Genomic DNA, 8,897 nt, shown 5'->3' with positions numbered 1-8,897 from the left:
ATCTCCAATGACAAATAATACATTCATTCTTATTTGTGTCTCAAACATTATTTTATAATTTATTACAATTTCATATAGAATATGAACAACATCCACCTTTATGTCACAATACCGTATATCATTCTTATTCTTATTTGGATCTCACAATCTACATTATTCTTAATCAAATATCTACTTTTTTTTCCCACTTTTTCTCTTTGTTTTTACTTCTTTCTCATTTTCTTATACAATAAAGAATAAAATAAAAATGTTGTTATTTTCATATGAATAATAAATTTAAGAATAACCATGATATGCCCAACATTTTTCCCATTAAGAATATCTTACATTTTTCCTCCTTTTCCATGACATAAAGTGTAAAACCAAAGCAATCAATCAGTGCACTAAACTACTAATCCGATGACCTATCACACCATGAATTTAAGACCATACGATTGCATAGGTAATCTAATCCAACAGTGATAAATCACTGATGAAAATCTGTTTCGTTGCTGGGTTGTCTCTGTTTTGAGAAGGACCCATAGATTACCTTCCTTTCAATCTTTCAAACAAAAATTACCAAACCAAACCTAATCCCCAAATTCAACTCTGTTAAGGCAAAATTATTCAGACCCAGATCTCTTTTCTTCTGTTTCTCAATTCACTGCCATCAAAGTTTCAATCTTTATCTGTTTCCTTTTCTAAATCATGGACAAGGAACCTGACATTCAGAAAATTGGTGGCGAAAGCGAAGATACAGAACCCATTGAGCTTGTTCTCTTTCAAGTACCCGAGTGTTACGTTTACATAGTAAGTCTAACACTGTTTTACGTGATCCTTGTTAAAAAATGATGGGAAATTCAATTTGAATGAGAGTACAAGCTAGTGCTCATAATCATAATTTAAGCTTAAAATTATTGTCACTGAATTTATTTAATTTTATTTTAATTGAGTTTATTGGGTGGCATTGAGTACAAAAAATGTGTGATTTCAAGCTAATGGTTTCTACAATTAATTGTAGATACCTCCAAGAATGAGTGCAGCTTCTTACAGGTTTTTGATCAACTTCAAATTATGACTATTGATCTGTTTGGTATATCTTTAGCATAATGTTAAAGTTACCAATGTACTACTCTAGCTTGTTAAACAAGTTATACATTATTGGTGTTATTGTAAAAAATATGTCTTTTGTTTACTAGAGTTAGGATATGTTTAGTACAATTGTTATATTTGACTTTATTTGGTCTTCCAAGACCTTTGTGGAACAGTGTTCTTTAGGAAGCAATTGATTTTCAACTTTTGTTAGTTTTTCTTGGTACTACCAAGAGAATTCCCTCACATTTTGGGTATGGAACTAATCCCTTTCGGGATTCATGGTTGTCCCTTCTAACAAGTGTCACTTTCAGGAATCAAATTCTTGACCTTTTGGTATTTCTGGGAATCTAGTGGGCCTTACACCACTAGAGTACTAGAGTAACGCCTTGTTGGTAACTTTTGTTAGTTTAGTTACTTGAATTATATTTTTTTTCTCCTTCCTAGTATTTATATTTTTGAAGTTCATTTCTGGGCTGATGAGTGGGATGTAACAAATGGGCATGGGATGGGATATTGAAAGTCATTAGCAAAGGAGAAGAATGCATTATAAGACTCGAAGATAAGAACACTAGTAAGGCCATTCTAAATCTGCTTTAAGTAGATTATATGGTTTAATTTTAATTTTAATTTTAATTTTTGTATTACTACAATGAAATATGTTTAACTAGGTGAATTATATGCTCGGGCATTTCTAAGAAAAGGAGAGTCACATCCTGTGGAACCTGTTATTGACAGCAGTAGGTAGTTTTGCAAGACTGTTGATAGCTTTTAGTTGTTACCATACCTTTTTCTACTTCAGAATGCTGAAATAAGTTTGCTTGTATTTTGCAGATATTTTGTTCTTCACGTAGAAGAGAACATAGGTGAGCCGTTAATCTGCATTTTGATTTACTTATTCTTTTATTACCTTAACAGAGATTCGACAACATTTTACGTTGATTGTCGACTACCTAACACAACCTTCACCTTTTATCCGAGCTTAGGATCGAGAATATGAGACTAAATGTTGGGTGGTAAAATGTCGACAAGAGAATAAACTTCATGTAGTAGATATGAGAATGTTGTAATGGATAAGTGAACATACTAGACAAGATATGATTAGATAAGAATACATTAGGGAGAAAGTTAGAGTAGCTCCTAAAATAGAAAAGATGGTAAAATCATGCTTTAGGTGGTTTCGACATGTGTGGTGGAGACCGTTAGAAGTCTCAATAAGGAGAGTGGATCAAATGGAGGAGGTTACTCCAATTTCTAGATGAAGAGGGAGGCCAAGAAAAGCCATAGGCGAAACGATTAAGAAAGATTTAAATATCAAAGGCTTGCTAATGAACATGATGTGTGATAGAGAATTATAGCGTCGTTTGATTCATGTATCCGACCCACCCAATGAAATTTAAGGTTTGGTTGTTGTTGTTGCCTTCTTTTCTTCCCTTAATCATCTTATTGCCATGTGGGAGGTAGCCAGGTAGTAGGAGTTGTAGATGAAGGAAATAGGATAAAACAACATGATAACCTGTTTGGTTGAATTCTTAGGATTAGAGTTCAATAATCTGTCACAATGTTGTGAGCAGTTATATAAATGAGTTTCTATTCCTCTTGGATAAAAGTAGAATGAAAAATTAAGTTTGTTTTCAAAGTATAAGGCAGGAATATATTCAGTTGTGGACAGTGTTGCCCATGGCGGCCCATGGCGGCTGCCAAAATTCAGCCATGAAGGCGTTGCGGGCGTCATCATGGCGGTTGAAAAAATAAATAAAAAATATAACATAATAGGAAAAAAATAATAAATACAATAATGAGATGAGAAGACCAGATAAAAAAATAAAAAAAATATTTTTCTGTTTAAAATTTATTCTACAAAAATAATTTTTCTGTTAAAAAAAAACAGATAAAGATATGAGAAGACTAGATAAATAAATAAATACAAATAAGGAAAAAAAACTTAAAAAACCTATGAATGGTGGTGGTGGTGGCGGCGGCGGCGGTGGTGGCAGCGGCGGCGGTGGTGGTGGCAACGGCGGCGGGTGGCGGCGGCGGCAGTGGAGCAGTGGAGGAGGAAGATGAGGAAGGTGAGGAAGTTTTGAGAGAGGGAGGGTTTTAATTTTAGACATAGAAATATTAGGGTTTTAGTTCTAAAAAACATGGACTGGGCCCAAAAAAACACATTTGGGCCCAATTTTTTAAAAAAAACTGCCCAGAAACATGAATATCTGCCATTCCCGCCATGGCGGCTTTTTTTGACAAAAGGCAGACACGGCCATATGGCGGATTTTTCCAAATGGCTAATGGCGGTAGCCTAAAAACCGTCACTGCCATCCGCCATGGCCGCCATTGGGCAACACTGGTTGTGGACAATTTATGTTATTGTAAAGAATTTCGTTTACTTATTTCCTTTTTTATTCAATGGGACAGCCTTTGGAAACTCATTTCAAAGGGTTCAACGAACTTGATGTGTGTTCTCTTTAGCTGCTAACAATACAGATGTGATCTAAAGAAGCATAGAATGTTGGTTCTGGTAGAGGGTTGGTTTTGGCAGAAAATTCTCAGAACTCCCGTGGTCTACTTCAACAAAAAATGTACAAGCCCAAAATGGAAGCATTAGTAGGCACTATTTTGTTTGAAGTCATAAGCTAATTCCTCTTTCACTAGAAGAATATATTCATGCAGTGTCATGCTTTCTTTTACCTTTTAGCTGTATTTTTTTATTTGTATATTGCATTATCAATTAGATGTGGAAATTTAGTACCAACTTATGGTAAATGAACAAGTGTCTTTAAAACCATGCAGGTGGTCGCCTTCGACATGCTTTTATTGGCATAGGATTTCGAGAAAGAACAGAGGCTTATGATTTCCATGCTGCCTTGCATGATCATATGAAGTATCCTTCATCTAGCATGTTATATTTACGATTTTTAGTCACTTGTCTCTCTATCTGCATAACATTGTAGTCTTACATGCATATTTATGTTTCACATTGGCTTAGTGGATAAAAGTTTCATGCTGTTTTTTCACAAATGGAAAGCTTATATTTTCCTTAATTGTATTAAAGATATCTGGACAAAAAGACAACTGCAGAAGAGATGGAACAACAGTACCAGCAAAATTCTTCAGTTGATTACAGTTTGAAAGAAGGAGAGACTCTTGTTCTGCAAATTAAAAGCAATGTATGTAAATTTGCAATTTTCTGTTCATGAGTTTTTTTATTTTCACCATCATGATTTTTTTTATTTTCACCATCATGATTTCTATATTTTCCGTTCATAATATGCAGAAAAGTGGCCGTAGTGTGAAGTCCAAGTTTTTCGAGCAGGGCTTAAACAGTCCCTTAGAAGAAAAGGGTGAAACAAAAGAATCTGTACCTAGTATTAAGTTACCACCTCCTCCGCCACCACTTTCACCTGCCACTACCATGGAGAATACTCCAACACACTCTCCTCCAAAACTGAACCTTGAGAACACTTCAAAAGTTGAGACCCCGAAAGCAGTTAAAGAAGACACAGAACCTCAGTATTCTCCAGAAAATCAAAGCACAAAAGATATACCAGATGATGATTTTGGTGATTTCAAAGCAGTTGTTTAACCTATCTCTTGTTGCGTTTGACTTTGTGATCATTAGTCAAAAAATGCAAAATTGTTTCAATCATTTCTTCATTTGGTAAATATCACTGAATGTAGATTCAGCTTTGTGATTCAATGATGTCCTTCCAGGCCAGATAAAAAAACTCTCTTCATAGCCAAGAAAATATCGTTAAGAATCAACCTATACGCGTTATACTCGAAACTCAACTCGGACTAATCCTTAACGAGTTGAGCGGGAGCTAAGCACGATTTGTCTCATTTTCACTATAGCCCAAAGTGCCCTCCCAAATCCTATATTTTTTCTGCTGGGAGAAAAAAAATGAACCCTTACTTGGGCTTAAGTTGGGCCATTCAAATGAGAAATTTTAAGGATTTATTTGCAAGTTGAGTTTTGGAAATGAATGAAGGAAAATGGGAGACGTTGGATCCTTCTTACAAGTTTATTTTATGACTCTCAAGTCTTTCCTTTCCACCCCTCCAAAACGTAACTCCCACAAGTTGATTTTTAGGGAGAGAAATATAAAGAAAGGGTTTGAGAGTCATTTAACAAGTGTATTTCATGATTTTAAAGCTTTTCCCTCCCTTCTACTATCTTTCAATAACTAGCTGGTAAACAAACTCTAAATGGAGTACTTAATGTAGTTTGGATTTATTATCTAGAATACTAAGCGGCCCATTTATATTCCTCTCCGTTGATAATGTTCTTTTGATTGATTCCCGAGTTTAGATAGAATATTTATATTTTTTAAGGATTTAAATGTTGTCGTGTGATAAATATTTTTCTTGGATGATTAATGAGCAAAAAGAACAACCTAGTTGTGAAGTTCCTCCTATTGTTTGATTGACAAGGATCTCAATTTTCTTTGCAATGTATGTTTTATGAATAGAGAAAATCGGTATTGGGAGAGCTTTAATCCCTTTAACCTTTCTGACTTAATTTGAATTAGTTAATATTTAAAGTAATTTTAAATATCAAGAATATCAAGGAAAAAAATATCTAAATAGGGTTAGGTCGATATTACATATTTAATATTTTAACGTATTATAAAACTTAAGAATGTATTGTTGGACTTTTATACCAAAAAAAAATCGAACCGAGATTAAAAAATTCAACCTGTATGATTTTGAAGTTTCTCCCTAAACTACTACTGCCCTCAAATTATTAGGTGATAAGAGTAATATAGTCCCTTCATTAAGATAGGAAAGTTAAGATAGGTGTCATAAGTCTCATCTCTCATGTTGAATCGTGAATAGATGGTTCACTCAAGAATTTCTTTTTCAAGTGATTAATTATTAAGACTTAAGCACATGATGAGAATATAACCCAAAAGACTAGTCTATCAGGTAAGAGAGTCTCATAACTTAAGTTTTTTATTTTACTCAACGTGAGACTCCTGCTGTTAATCCAGTTAACCAAGATCAATTCAAAAATGTTAATGGACTCGGTTGGTTTAGTTTTATCAATGGACCCGGACAAGTTTTCTTTTAGACCTTGTTAGCCTTCAGCCCTTCTTAAGAAAAGCTTACACACAATATGACACAATACCTAGCTTTAATTGAACTAAGGATTTCACACACATTTAAACGGATAAAAACACTACAACAATCAAGTATTTATCTTACTAGATGAAGTCGGTAAATGAACACAAACACTATCAACCGAAATACTCAATGTTAATAAAACAATATTTTTGGTTTAAACCAAATGTATTCTTCAGTGAGACAATTTTGATTGAGTTGAGACCATTTACAATATATTGAGGTTAAATCTTCATATGTTTTTTTGGGTATGCATGACTGACACTTTAATTAAAGGAAATGAAACATGTTTTAAATGAACCAACCAATAATTGTTAATAAACAATTTTTGAACTTATTTTCTTGATCGGATATACATACTTCAGTTTGCCTCAAAAGAATATATAATTCCTTAACAAATCCTTCCAATAGTATCTCAATTCAACATAGAAGCATATTATATATTTGCACTAGTTTTTGCTTTGAAGTGATAGGAAGCCATCGGTTTTTCAGTATCTAACTTTTGTCTCCCCTGGCTCTTACTTAATAACCTGATATCATTGTTGATTTACACCGACAATTAAGGAGAGCAAATCAAATTGTAAAAGTTGAATACAATAAGTAAGTTTTGAATTTAACATGAAATCCTTATGACTTTCTGAGTCTCCTAAGTTCATTAAATTAAAATATTAAATGACCCTTTTGGCACCTTTTTGTGCACTACCTTGTGTTGCTATGAGTGATGAAAATTATCTTAGTTAGTGTAATTTGATTGGACAGAGACAAGAAGAGACAAAGTTTCTTGGAATATATGATCTCTTTTCGTAATTGAATGGAGATCCCTTGTCTCGGATTTATCCCCAATGGTGTCCCCTACCAATTACAATATGTCATTCAATTAAATAAAAAAATCATAAAAATAGAATTATATTAGTTGGTGTAATTTAATTAGATAGAGACAAAAAGAAATAAAGTTTGTCAGAACATAGGATCTCTCTTCATTTGTAATTAACCAATATAGGTTTCTTTGGGTAAAAATCCTAAGGTACCAATTACATAACCACCTAATCCACCATTAATACTTAATTGGTTGCAGCCATAAAGCACATAAATTTTCTTGGATATGGATCACTTGTCATTAACGATGTCACGTTCTCTATCATAAGTCAATCATATATTGACATATTGATAAAAGAAAATTTTTAAAATCAAAAAGTAATAAAATAGAACACTCTGATTAGTTTGGGACATGGAGTGAGACACTATTTGGGATATGTGATCTTCCCACTTTTCTTAAGTACAAAGTTATGTGAGAACACATTTGTTATCCCACAAAGTTATGTACCACTAAATGTGATTTATTAAAAAAAATATTGAAGTTAAAATTAAAATTATTTAATATTTTTCTAACCAATTATATCTCATGTGACACAAAATATTGAAACGAGACATAATTTAACAATATGGTTTGAGACAACATATTTTTGCTAAAAATGAAAGGCAAATATATATCTCAAAGTTTACTCATTCAAGAAGCAACTTATAAGAAGTCAATCACGATGGCCACAACTAAGGATGACAACGGACACGGATGGACATGGGTAGTAGCTATCTGTTTTAAAATAGGAGAGCATTATCCATACTCGCCCATACTCGTATGGGTACCCACGTGCAGATTTTTTGCGGGTATTTCTCAGTACCTGTGGGTACAACGGGTATCCGCGGATTACCTTTATAAATAAATTTTTAATTTTTTACTTCTACTATGTTTCAAATAAGATGAAACTTAATTATTTGTGTACCTTTTGATTGAATATTTGACAAAAATGTTATATTTATTGGTGTTTCTATTTGTGTGATTTGTTGTTCTCATTTCTTTAACAAAAAATATATATTTTATTTGCAAGACATGTGTGTTTCTACACATGTAATAATATCCGTAGGATGTTTCACCACCAAATTCAATAAAAGATATAAACCGAGTAAAAAAATATAAACAAAGTAAAATGAAAAGATGTAATAGTGTAATGAATGTTAGGGTAATGTGCTTTTTTATTTTAATTAAATATAATATATTAATCATATAAATAATGGGTACCCGGCACGAGTACCATAATACCCATATCTGCTCATATGTACTACGAGTATTTTTAAAAACTTGTTTGTAAAACCCGCGAGTACCCGTTTGTAACTCGTACCCGTGCCCATACGGGTTTTACCGATGGGTACGGGTTTTTTTGCCATCCCTACCACCAACTTTTGCTTGACATGGCCCACATGACAACTTGAAATGAGTCAGACTCCTCTCGAATAATGGAGAGAGAAGTGATGTGCAAAACAAAGTAAAAAGCAAAATAAAATGATAATTATATTTTTTATTTACACTTGTAATAATATTTTAATCTTTAAAATTAAGTGTCAAAACAATACTTCTCTCCGGTAATAGAGAGGATCCGTACCCACTTCAAATAGCATTATCTTGACAAAAAAGATTACACATTCTCTTGCTAATAGGTAAGATTGCAAGAGAGCAAGCACTGTACTTCATTATTATTTGTTTGGTTTATTATATATGGTGAAATTAACAACTCCTAGGAAATGTTTTGGAGGGTATATTACTTTGTTCAAAAGAAGTTGACAACACATAAAGGAAAAGGACCTACAAGAAAGTGGTGCATGATAATATGGTTGCTTGAAGCTAGAAAATCCAACAAGGGTGCTAATAA

General features: G+C 33.1%; 1 pseudogene; it reads left to right on the top strand.

Moving 5' to 3' along the window:
- Positions 453 to 4,803, top strand: LOC109343265 (annotated as a pseudogene).

The sequence above is a fragment of the Lupinus angustifolius genome, chromosome LG03, assembly GCF_001865875.1.
Source record: "Lupinus angustifolius cultivar Tanjil chromosome LG03, LupAngTanjil_v1.0, whole genome shotgun sequence".
NCBI classification, from domain to species: Eukaryota; Viridiplantae; Streptophyta; class Magnoliopsida; order Fabales; family Fabaceae; genus Lupinus; species Lupinus angustifolius.
This window is presented reverse-complemented; position numbering and strand designations above follow the sequence as displayed.